This window comes from Cynocephalus volans, chromosome 3 (genome assembly GCF_027409185.1).
Source record: "Cynocephalus volans isolate mCynVol1 chromosome 3, mCynVol1.pri, whole genome shotgun sequence".
NCBI classification, from domain to species: Eukaryota; Metazoa; Chordata; class Mammalia; order Dermoptera; family Cynocephalidae; genus Cynocephalus; species Cynocephalus volans.
The window spans coordinates 121,585,923-121,597,730 of NC_084462.1; positions in this window are offsets into that span (position 1 = coordinate 121,585,923).

The window sequence follows — 11,808 nt, forward strand, 5'->3', positions numbered from 1 at the left end:
TAGAGTGCAAACTAATGACTTGGGGCCTTCCTAAAATGCAAATTCTGATATGATAGGTCTGGGGTGAGGCCTGAGATCTTACATTTTTAACAAGCTTCCAGGTACTACCATATTCCTTCCTGCTGCTCATTCATGGATCACACTTTGAGTACCCAGAGTCTAGTCCAGTGAGCTCTTCTCATTCTCATCTCTATCCTCTGTGCAGTGTTGGGCCTCACTGATCTTTCTGAAGCTCTCATCATGGGCTTCTATGACTTTCTCACCTAAATCTTATGGTATTACTTGAAGCTGAGAACACAGACTAGAAGACTGCTCTGTAAAAATCCAGTACCTTATTGACTTGTCTTAAGCACAGCCTTCATCACATAGGACAAAATTATCATTGGTAACAAGATCTATACATAATAGCTATAGCTGCAAACTCAAGACTAGTCTTTAGATATGTATTGTCCAAGCAACTGTCAGTGTATCAATCTCTTTAGTCTTTTAAATGCAAATATTACAAGCCATCTACTAATAAAAGACAGGTATATACCATTAAGAAGACACCTATTGCCTACCTCATGATGTATCTAGTTTCTCCAGAAAATAATCTCCCTGAGATCCCCACTCCACCTGCCCCACCAATCCACATGGGGATTAGCTACAGTTGATTGGTGCAGAGGTGAGCTCCTGCCAATGCTGGGTTGTTTATTAGTCCGTTTCTGTTACTTATAACAAAATACTTGCTTACAGTTTCTGAGGCTGTGAAGTCCAAAGTCCAGGGAACACATCTGGTGAAAGCCTTGGTGGTGACAGTACCATAGGGGTCTCACATGGCAGAAGATGGAGGAGCAGAAAGAGACACTAAGCTCCTCATGCACTCTCCTTTTAAAGCCCTCCAAACCATGCCCATTACACCATTTTTAATCCATTCACTAAGGCATGGTCCTACAATCTAACCACTTCTTCAAGGCCCCACATCTCAATTACCATAATGGGATTTCCCACTCTCTTAACACTGTCACTGCGGGGGGTTAAATTTTGGGGGACATTCAATCCAAGGCAGTTATTTTGAGTCTTTCCCTAGGACTTTGGACTAGAACTGAAAAAAAGCAAATCAACTTCTCACTCTCTCCAGGGAACAGAAGTCAAAAGTACATATACTCAGAAGCTGTTGGGAAACATGATCTGACACTTGGATTGAAAGCAGAAAACTGTGATCAAGTGTGAGAAAGAAGACTGATGAGAACAACAGGAGAACATAGGGAAACAGCTCTACAACACGGCACCCTGACCACACTGTACACAGTACAGCAAAAAGTTCATGGAAAGATTCAAATTATCTTTCAACTCTACTTTTCTATGAACTTTTTGAAGTACCTTCGTGTATCTCTACACAGGCCAGGTCGGCAAGGCTTACCCACGGTCTGGCCTGAGTCTTGGCAGAATGCCCTATGATTTCACCGAGTGAAAGGGAAGATAAGCACCCTGGTGAGAAGCTGCAGAGAGGTGGTTTCCCCTCCCTATCTCATGGAAGACTGCCACAAGGCCACCTCTCCTCCATCTCCCTCTTTTCAGTTGAGCCCAAGACTTTGCATACATTTCACTCCCGCTTAGGTTACAGTTGCAGACTTCAGCATGTCTATAAAACTGCTTGGCTGTGGTTTAGAGGTAGCTCCTCAACAGCAGAGGAGCTGTTGTTCGGTCACTCATACCATCTATCATCTGGTCTCTTTAGTTCAGAGTTTTCTGTGAAAGCAGGGACATAGGAAACTGACACCATAATGACTTGCTTTGTATCTGTTTAAGTAATAAAACATCTGAATCCATTTGAGCATGTTTACTCCTTGCCAGGCAAATCTGTGGAAGTACAGCAAGCCATCCTAACGGCTGTAGTAGTAATATTTGTGGCCCTATAATTAGCCACCATCCTACTGCCTTGGGAGTGCTTCTCCACCAGACAAAGAGAAGTAAGAGATGATGAGAGTTCACTTCCTGAGTTCCCCTCAGTCCTCTAGCCCCTGATTCCAGTTTGTTCCAGGAATGCATCCCCGACCTTGAATTTTAGGAGATACCCTGGTATCACTCCAATAAGCCTTTCAGGTTATTTTTTTACCTGATGAAAGTCAGAATGTTATGTTTGACCTTTACAACCAAAAAGATCATATAATACACACAGAGGTTTGTATTCGATGACAGTATTAGTAATTAGAACTCCAATGCCAGATATTCAAATACATTTTCTGTTTTATTAAAATTCTACCATTCCTGTATGTTGATTTCTTTCTGGTCTCTGACCTAGTGTATGTAATAGGATTAGCCTACATTCATTACAGTGCAATAAAGTTTTACAAAAATGCTTTTGGCCAAGTAGAAGAAAACAGGACCCTTTTTCACTATTATGAAAAGATAAATTACTCTCATTATTTATCAGTAACTCCAGAGTACAAACCATATCAATCAACAATGCTTCTTTTTTAATATATCTTATAAATATCCTGATTTTTATTCATATTAGTTACAATTATGAGAATACATGATGGAATCACACATTATATCTATGACAAATACTTATCCAACAAAAGTGTAAGTAGGATTCAAGTTTGATCCACTTTTAATATCCTTTGAGTTTAGCTATGTCTAATACATAGTGTGATCATCTAAATCAATATACAGATACTTATGAATCATTAGTCATAGCCTAGGATGTTAACCAATTATCCTCACTTCCTCTTTGGGCCAACTGAGTTCTCTTTGATCAGTGTCATGGACTAGGAACCAAGCAGGTCACGTGCAGCTGGCAGAGCCTTGGACATTGTGGAATTTGACCAAAAATGGTGAATAAATTGGTACAAATTCATCATCACTACTGGGAAAAAACTAAAAGAGTAAGCAGTGGGGCTAATGACATTAGAATAATGGATGGACATTACACAATTACCTGTAAGACATGAAAGTCACAATTGTCATATTAATAAAATATCATCTTTAAGAAAGTGTACAGATTATAAGTGACACATCTGGCTACTTGTGGTCCCCTGAGATGCAAGCAGTTCATGACATAATGATAACCAGTCATAAGTTGTAGTAGCTCCTTATAAAAAGTCCAAATATGTTTGAAAATATTTTACTAGTCAAACATTAGATATCTTCTAGTCATTGTCTTAATATGATTTATTAGAGTTACTATAATATCATTTATTAAAAGAGTGGCTACATTTATAAAAATAGTTTACGGTGATAAACCAATTATGGTAATTACATTAATTATATATTTATAATAAAAATGCATCACAGCACAAAACAGCTAGATAGGAAAAATAAGTTCTATTGGTGTACAGTCGAGCAAGGCATCTATAATTAACAATAATTTACTACATGTTATCAAATGGCTAGAAGAGAGGAGATCAAATGTCATCACAAAGAAGTGATGAAGTTTTGTAATGATCAATATGCTAATTACCCTGATTTGATCATTATACATTGTATACACATACGGAAATACAACTCTCTACCCCACAAATATATATAATCAATACGTTTCAATAAAAAACAAAATAGGGCTAGCACGGTTAGCTCAGTTGGTTCGAGTGCAGCCTTACAACACTTACAACTTGGTGTTATAACACCAAGGTCACAGTTTCAGATCCCCTTACCTGCCCAGCCATCCCCCAAAATAAGTAAATAAAACAAAAATGCATCATAGTATGTAAGATTAGATTTTCAACCAACTCATAATTTATATTTCAAAATATCTTTAAAATGCGTGTACATAACATAATCTCATGATGACTTTCTCCAGCCACATTTACCAGTAATTATTTCCAAAATGAGTTATAACAGATTTTTTTCTAAAGGATTTTTCCCATAGCGTAACTCTGCATAAATTAATTCGTGCCCATTATATCAAAGGTGTTTGCATGTGTTAACAGATGCATTCAGTTTTAACATTCCCATTTAAGACACGAATTCCTCAAAGCCAGCACAGAATGCAATAAAATACCTGTGGAGTCTCGAGGTAAGTACTTTGAGGAAGGAGGCAGGACTTACGGAATATCTGAGCTAGCTTGAAAGAGTCTACAGTTGACAGCAAAACTAAGTCACACGGAACTGGACCATTTTCAAGTAAAATAGCCAGCAAGGCACAAAGGCCTCTTAAGCTGCAGGGTTGGGGCTGCCCTTCTTGCTCTTCAGACTAGGAACAGAGAAGGCCTGGAACCCGAGAGCAGCCGGCGCGGGCGCCGCGGCAACTTTACCTGGGGCACCCGGGGCCCCGGCCGGCCTCCCGGCCTCCCCTGCTCTCGCGCTCCGCGGGTTCAGGCACTGCGCCAAGAACGCGGAGTTTTAAGGAAGGGGCAAAAGTTCGGTCGGGACACTTGTCAGGGAAATGTTTTCGGGAGCCGCGGTAGGGAAAGCGACTAGCCTCCGGCGGGGCGGGGCGGCCTTACCAGCAGAACCACCGGCCAAGATCTGGCGAGAAGCCTCGCGCACTAAGCCAACGTCGGGCTTGGCAGACGACATCTTCGCACGCGAGAGGAGCAGGGAGCGGGCTGAGATGAGTGGGCGAGCGCGCCGCCCGAGCGCCGGCCGCACAGCCTCCCCTGACCGAGAGAGCCGGGGCTGGGCTGGTCCTCGGACTGGGTGGCGTCCTGTGAGGCGACAATCCGGCTACTGTGCGAAGGCGGCAGTTCGGGGCGCAGACTAGCAGCGTGATCTTCGGCGGGTCGGAACCTGCCTGCCGCGCTCTTTCGGAGCGCCCTCCTGCCTCGGCTCGGAGACAAGACTCGCGGACGGGGTTCGGTTGGCCCCCCGCAGCGGGTCAGGCTTGGTCTCCTAGATGGGCGCCCACGCGCTTCCCTATCAGGAGCCTGCTGCAGTTTGTCAAGCTGGACGCGCTGCCTCCGATAACGCAAGTGAAGTGAACGGGGCCTGGAGTTCCAAGATCAAGGCTGGGGCGACCCTTGCCCTTCCTGGCACGCCTGAGAACATGTGGTTCTAAAGAAAGGACAGTTGAATAAATTGAATAAATTCCTCCGAGTTAGTTGTCCTGAAATTGTGATCTGTACAAACTAAGTCAAAGTAAACCAATTTACTATTATTTTACAATTGAGCAACGTACTACTTTACCAAAAATGGTTTTGATTTAAGGGAATTTTATCTCATACCTCATCAGTTTGAGTTTTGTTTACTAAAAGACTAAAAAGAAAAAGAAAAAGCCTGGTTACAAATAAGTCTCTTCTATACCCAGAGCAGAGGTTTGCAAAGTATGATTTTAGTACCCAGCATCATCAGCATAATTTGTGAGTCTGTTAGAGAGTCATAGGCCCCACCCCAACCTATTGAATCAGAATCTCTGGGGATAAGGTCCATGGCAAGTTCTCTGGTGACTGCTACTAACATTAAAGTTTGTGAACCACTGACCTAAATAATAGAGAAATGTTAAAAACTTGCAATATATACTCTCCATTAAACGTTTAATTGTTCATACTTGCCCCTTAGGATAGTTAGCAAAACAAAAATATTAATTTATATTATTTGAAACGACAAGTTGCAAATACTATGTAGGAGAGACACAAGACTGTGAAATTTTAGAAAATTCCTGACACACCCCTAATAGGCAGGAGATGATAAGAGTAAAAGGGAGAATTGGAAGGCCTTGGAACCCCTATTGTCATATTATTTCTTAAACACAGTATTTAATACTAAATGTATTTATTTTAAGCCATATAAAATTGCCATTTTTGAAGGTCAAAATCGTTGGCTATCAGCAATTTAATATGGTTCAACTTTATATGATTTTCAGTCAAAAACAAAATACGATAATTTGGTTTCGTATCTTATTTCTTTGGCTGAGTCATTAAAAGTTGGTGATAGTGATATCTGACTGGCAAAATTATTTCAGGTGTTTGAGGAGTTGGGGAGACTTGCTGCTTATGTGGTCAGATATGCAAAAATAAAGTTTCTCATATTTGATTAAATATTTGATTTAAAATGCTAAGTTTGAAAATGTTTACCAAGAAGTAGTTTTCAGAATTTTTTTGCTACTTAGATAAAATCAAAGCTTTTGAGAAATATCTTTCAGTCTTTTACTAATTAAATATAGGGTCTTGAGTGCAATATACAATCACTTACTCAATACTGAGAACCTATTATATATTAGGCATAGAAACAGAATTTCAGAGCTCATAAAAAATGTTTTCCTCGTTTTCCAATGCAGAAACTGAGTTTTCCAAGATCAAACCACAAGTAATAGTATAGCTGGGATTCCGTTCCAGGATTCCTTCATCTGATAGCCGTGTGATTGTAGATTTAAATATTAATCACAGACTGAACAAACTACATTTTGTCACACGGAAACCTAAAATAATTAAATGCCCCCCAAAGTTAATTTCATTTATTTGCATATAAGTAGAGAATTAAAAAATGAAAATTGGTTGCAAGTATTAAACCCCAACTATTAAAACATACTGTACGAAATTCCACATTCATTTATTGAGAGCTCACTGAGAGTCAGCACTTTCCTAAGTGCTGGTGATATAACTAAAAATCCCTCCCTCATTCATGGAGCTTATAATCTAATGGAGGAGATCCTACCATCTTGCAATGTAAGTAGATTTTTGCCTTCCCTAGATTATTTCAAAAAATGTGATAATTCTTTCAAGTTAAGATTTAAAGACAGCCTTTTGACATCATTGTTTCATGTGTATCTTCATCTCTGAAAATCTTATCCTGAGTAGGTAGGTGCAGATTCATGTCCTCACTAAGACCTCAGCCTCTCAAGAGCCCTATGGGATTCAGTCAGAAAACTCTCCTAGACTTCCTTTAAAATACCCTGTTAAAAAATGGCTTCCTCTTTTTAATCTTGCTAGACTAAAACAGATATCTTTGAGTAAAAAAAGCAAGGCTTGCTATCACATGTAATCTGGTCCTACACTTCTGGAATAGTTGAAGAGATAGGCCCAGGCATAAGAACATTCGGGAGCTTGGGAGTCAGCAAGAGTCAACCCAGAATCAACAAGTACCTACTGTGCTAAGAACTCTGATTATGAGATATATCTTATCTGTCCCTAAATTTGCCCATGACCAGTATTGGAATGCTAGAAGGTTTAGCACTATAAAACAATGGTAAAATTTACTTGACATACTGTTTCAGATTACCTAGACTCAATCCATCACATTGTTCTGTTAATGTTTTCAATAATGATGCAATGTCCTAATAGTAAGGTCAAAACTGCTAAAGTTTCAAGCTTATATTTTTAAAATTATTGACTTATTTAGCTGATCTTGGTTGATAATTACATAATTATTGTTTTATATATCAGCTTGCAAAGTGGCTGAAAACTAAACCTTCAGGAACTTTAAAATACCCACTAAACTTAAATATCTGAGAATTTCTTCAGTCTTTTTGGAATAATGTTTTTGTATTGGGCCATTGTATCAGCCACTGTACATGTAAGACCAAAATAATAATGGCCTAAACAAAACAGAAATTTATTTCCCCCTTATGTAATAACCCAATGGTAAATCACAAATAAAGCTCTAGCCAAGGGAGAAAGGTAAGAAGGGTAAAGAAAGCTCTGGAAATTACATAAACCTCATTGGCCAGAACTTGTTCACAAAAGCTGTACGTAGGGTGTCAATGTGTCCAGCAAAAAAAAAAGTACTATTATGGAAGAAGGGGAGAACATTTTGGGAACAATCAACAGTGTCTGCCACAATTGGGAAAAAGGTTTAGGAATGAAGAGCTATACTTGAAATGACAATATTTGCTCATTTTGAAAGATTTTGTCTTCCTCAAGTCTAACTAGAAATTGATATAGTCTCATGGTACTCATTAAACTATGATTGGAATCATACTTTAAAATACCATTCACTTAAAGATACATACCAATTGTAGGCCCAGAGTCTAACATAAACTTTAGACTTGTGAATTTTCTGTTTTAAAAATCAGGGTTTCTCAACAACACTATTGACAGCTAATTATTTGTTAAGTGAGGCTGTCCTGTGCATTGTTGGATATTTAGCGGTATCCCTGGCCTCCACCCAGTAGATGCCAGTAGCAAATCTCTCCCCAGTTATGACAACCAAAAATGTCCCTAGACATTGCCAAATATGCCCTGTTTGAGAATTTTCCCTGGCTGAGAATCCCTGGTTTAAGTAAAAGAGCTAATATAACAGTAAAGCCAATTTAACTTTCCAGAATCATTCCTTTTTATTGCTGAATAATATTCCATTAAGTAAGGGAACTTCAAAAAGTTCATGGAAAATGAAATTAAAAGATAATAATCTTTCCACAAACTCCTCATACATATAAGGGGTTTTCAAAAAGTTCATGGAATATGCATATTATGAAAAAACTACGCATGAATTGCAAAAAATTTTTGCACTGAAATAAACTCAGATAAACTTGTTATAACATGTCTGAACAGGATCTAGTTTGAGGCATTAAGAAGGGGAAGACATAAGTTTGAAAAGAGCCCCTCTCAGGGCAACATGAATTCTGCTAAAATTGAAGCAAGAGCAAACATCAAATTGATGGTGTAGCTTGGGTGGAAAAATGGTGAAATCATTGATGCTTTATAAAAAGTTTATGGGGACAATAACCCCCCAAAATCAGTGGTTTACAAATGGATAATTCATTTTAAGAAGGGTCAAGATGATGTTGAAGACAAAGCCGGCAGTGGCAGATCATCCACTTCAATTTTCAAGGAAATATTAATCTTGTTTATGCCCTAATTTAAAAAGACCAATGATTAATAGCAGAAATAATATCCAACACCATAAACATCTCGATTGTTTCAGCTTACACAATTCACACTGAAAAATTACAGTTGAATAAAATCTTGCCAACATTTCTGAGTACATTGCTTTAAGAAAAAAAAAAAAAAAAAATTACAGTTGAGCAAACTTTCTGCTTGATGAGTGACAAAACTCATGCCCAGATCAGCTACAAAGAAGAGCAGAGTTTTCAATGGAAATTTTAAACAAGTGGAATCAAGATCCTAAAGTATTGCTTCAAAGAATTGTATGAAGAAATGAAACATCACTTTACCAGTACAATCCTGAAGACACTATCAAGAGCTGGTATAGGGTCCCACCCTTATGAACTCATTTAACTTTAATTACCTCCATAAAAGGCCCCATCTCGAAATTCAGTCACACTAACATTAGGGCTTCAATATGTAATTTGGGGGTAACAAAATTCAGTCCATATCAAGGCTCATGTCTTTCATCAAATTTGGGAACATTTTATCTATTATTTATTGAAATCTTTCTTCCTATTTCTATCTCTCTTCTTCCCCTGAGACTCTTATGATATATATATGTTAATATGCTTGATGGTGTCCCATAGGTTCCTTAGGCTCTGTTGATTTTTCTTCATTCTTCTTTCTTTCTGCTCCTCTGACTGGGTAATTTCAGTTGCCTATTCTCAAGCTCATTTATTCTGTCTTCTGTCTACCCATATTGCTGTTCAACCCTTCTATTGAGTTTTCCATTTCAGTTTTTAATATTTTTCAGTTATAGAACTTCTATTTGATTCCTTTTATGCTTTCTATTTATATTTCCTATTTGTTCATGCATCATTCTGCTGATTGCCTTTAGTTTTTGTTCATTCTTCAGTTCTTTGAGCATATTTAAGATAATTAAAGTCATTGTCTAGTAAATTAATATCTGAACTTCTTCAGAGATATTGTTATTAGTCCATTTCTGTTGCTTATGACAAAATACTTGGGACTGGGTAATTTGTAAGAAAACAAAATTTATTGCTTACAGTTTGAGAAGCTGGGAAGTCCAAAGTCCAGGGAACACATCTGGTGAGGGTCTTCTTTGGTGGTGGCTTTACAGCAATGCAAGGGCTCACATGGAAGAAAATGACATAGTAGAGAGAAAGAGACTCTCCTTTTAAAACCCTGAGAACTACACCTATGCCCACCATTATTAATCCATTCACTGGGCATGGTCCTCAAAATCTAATCACCACTTCAAGGTCCTACCTTTCTATTATCATAATAGGATTTCCCATCCTCTTAACAGCTACAGTGGGGATCAAGCTACTAATCCATAAAACTTAGGGGACGCAGTCCATATTAGATGTTTTCTGTCATTTTTTTCCTGTGAATGGGATACTCTCCTGTTTCTTTGTGTACTTTGTAATTTTTTTGTTGAGAAGTAGATATTTTGAATATGTAATGTGGTAACTCCGGAAATTACCCCTCCCCAAAGATTGCTGTTGTTTCTTGTTGAGGACTATAGTCATCCACGTGTTTAATTACTTTTCTAGAACACCAAGGTTAAGGGTTCAGATTCCAGTACCAGCCAGCTGCCATCTCCCCCCCCAAAAAAATTACTTTTGTAAACTATTTTGGCAAAGACCATATTTCTTGTTATATGTGGTTACTGAAGTCTCTGTGCTATTATCTTCATGATTAGCCAATGACCTAGCAGAGATTTCCTTGAATGTCTAACTCCAATAAGAAAAAAAAAGTATTTCATCTTTTTAAATTCCTTCAGTTGATACTATCTTGGAAGCAACTTCTACCTGATGGGATTAAAACAATAACCAGGTTTTGCGCTGGTCCCTCAGTGGCACACCAGGTAGATCAAAATATACAACCCAAATTTTTGGAGTACAGTCCTTGTTGTCCACTTTTTTACCAGCTATCTGCACTAGGAACATGGGCCACCATCCCTATTTTCTTCTGCTGAGGAGCTTAGGTGGAAAGAGGGGGGTAGTGTGGGTAGCTGCTATGCCAAACACTGAAATTCAGCAGCCATTCTCACATGTCCCTGAACTCTGCAAATGTGTGAATAGACTCTAGAACTCCATAATAGTTGATGCTAATAATTCTTGCCAGCTCAATAGTTGTTTCAGTGAAAGGATCAATTCCTGGATCTCCCTTTCTACCATCATGATATCACTAAGACCCATAGATTTTGTTTTAACTTTTTTTTTACTGATTTACCCCTCTTGCATGTTCTAGTATCAAGCACAATATTGGCATTAAGTGACAACTATTCAGTGACTGTGAGGAAAGAAACTAAAAGTACAAAGAACAAGAAAAATATAGCAGTCATTTGATATACAGTCCCACACATTTCACTAACTTAAGAAGTCATTTATTGAAGATTTTCATTTATTCAAGAAGTTACCCAAACATGAGGCTAGAATATAGGCCCTAGTCAGATTGAAGAGCCTTAATAAGGAGTTTAGACTTCATCCCTAGGTTGTATGGTGGATGGTAACTATCAAAGGATTTTAATCAGGGACTTAGCATAAGCAGGATCAGATTTACATAAGGTAGTTCTCCCTTATTAAACATGGTTTCACTTTACATGGTTTCAGTTACCCATGATGCTGTACAATGATATTTTGAGAGAGAGACCAGACACACATAACTTTTATTACAGTATATTGTTATCATTATTCTATCTTATTATTAGTTATAGTTGTTAATCTCTTACTGTGTCTAATTTATAAATTAATCTTTACATAGGTATGTATATATAGGAGAAACATAGTACACATAGGGTTCAGTGCTATCCATGGTTTCAGGCAACTGGTTTCTAAGATATTTTGGAACATATCCACCATGGATAACAGGGGACTACTGTATTGTACTTCATATTACACTAATATTTATACATGTTTAAAATATGAAAATTGGCATATATTTCAGAGTACAACATCATTGTAGACAAAATACAGAAGAAGCAGGCTTTAGACATACCGTTGATGATAAGAAAGATCTTTAAAGGTATTTTCAGGGAAAGATCTAAGATACATGCCTACCAAGAGAGACATGACAGAAAAAAAACAGAACTAAT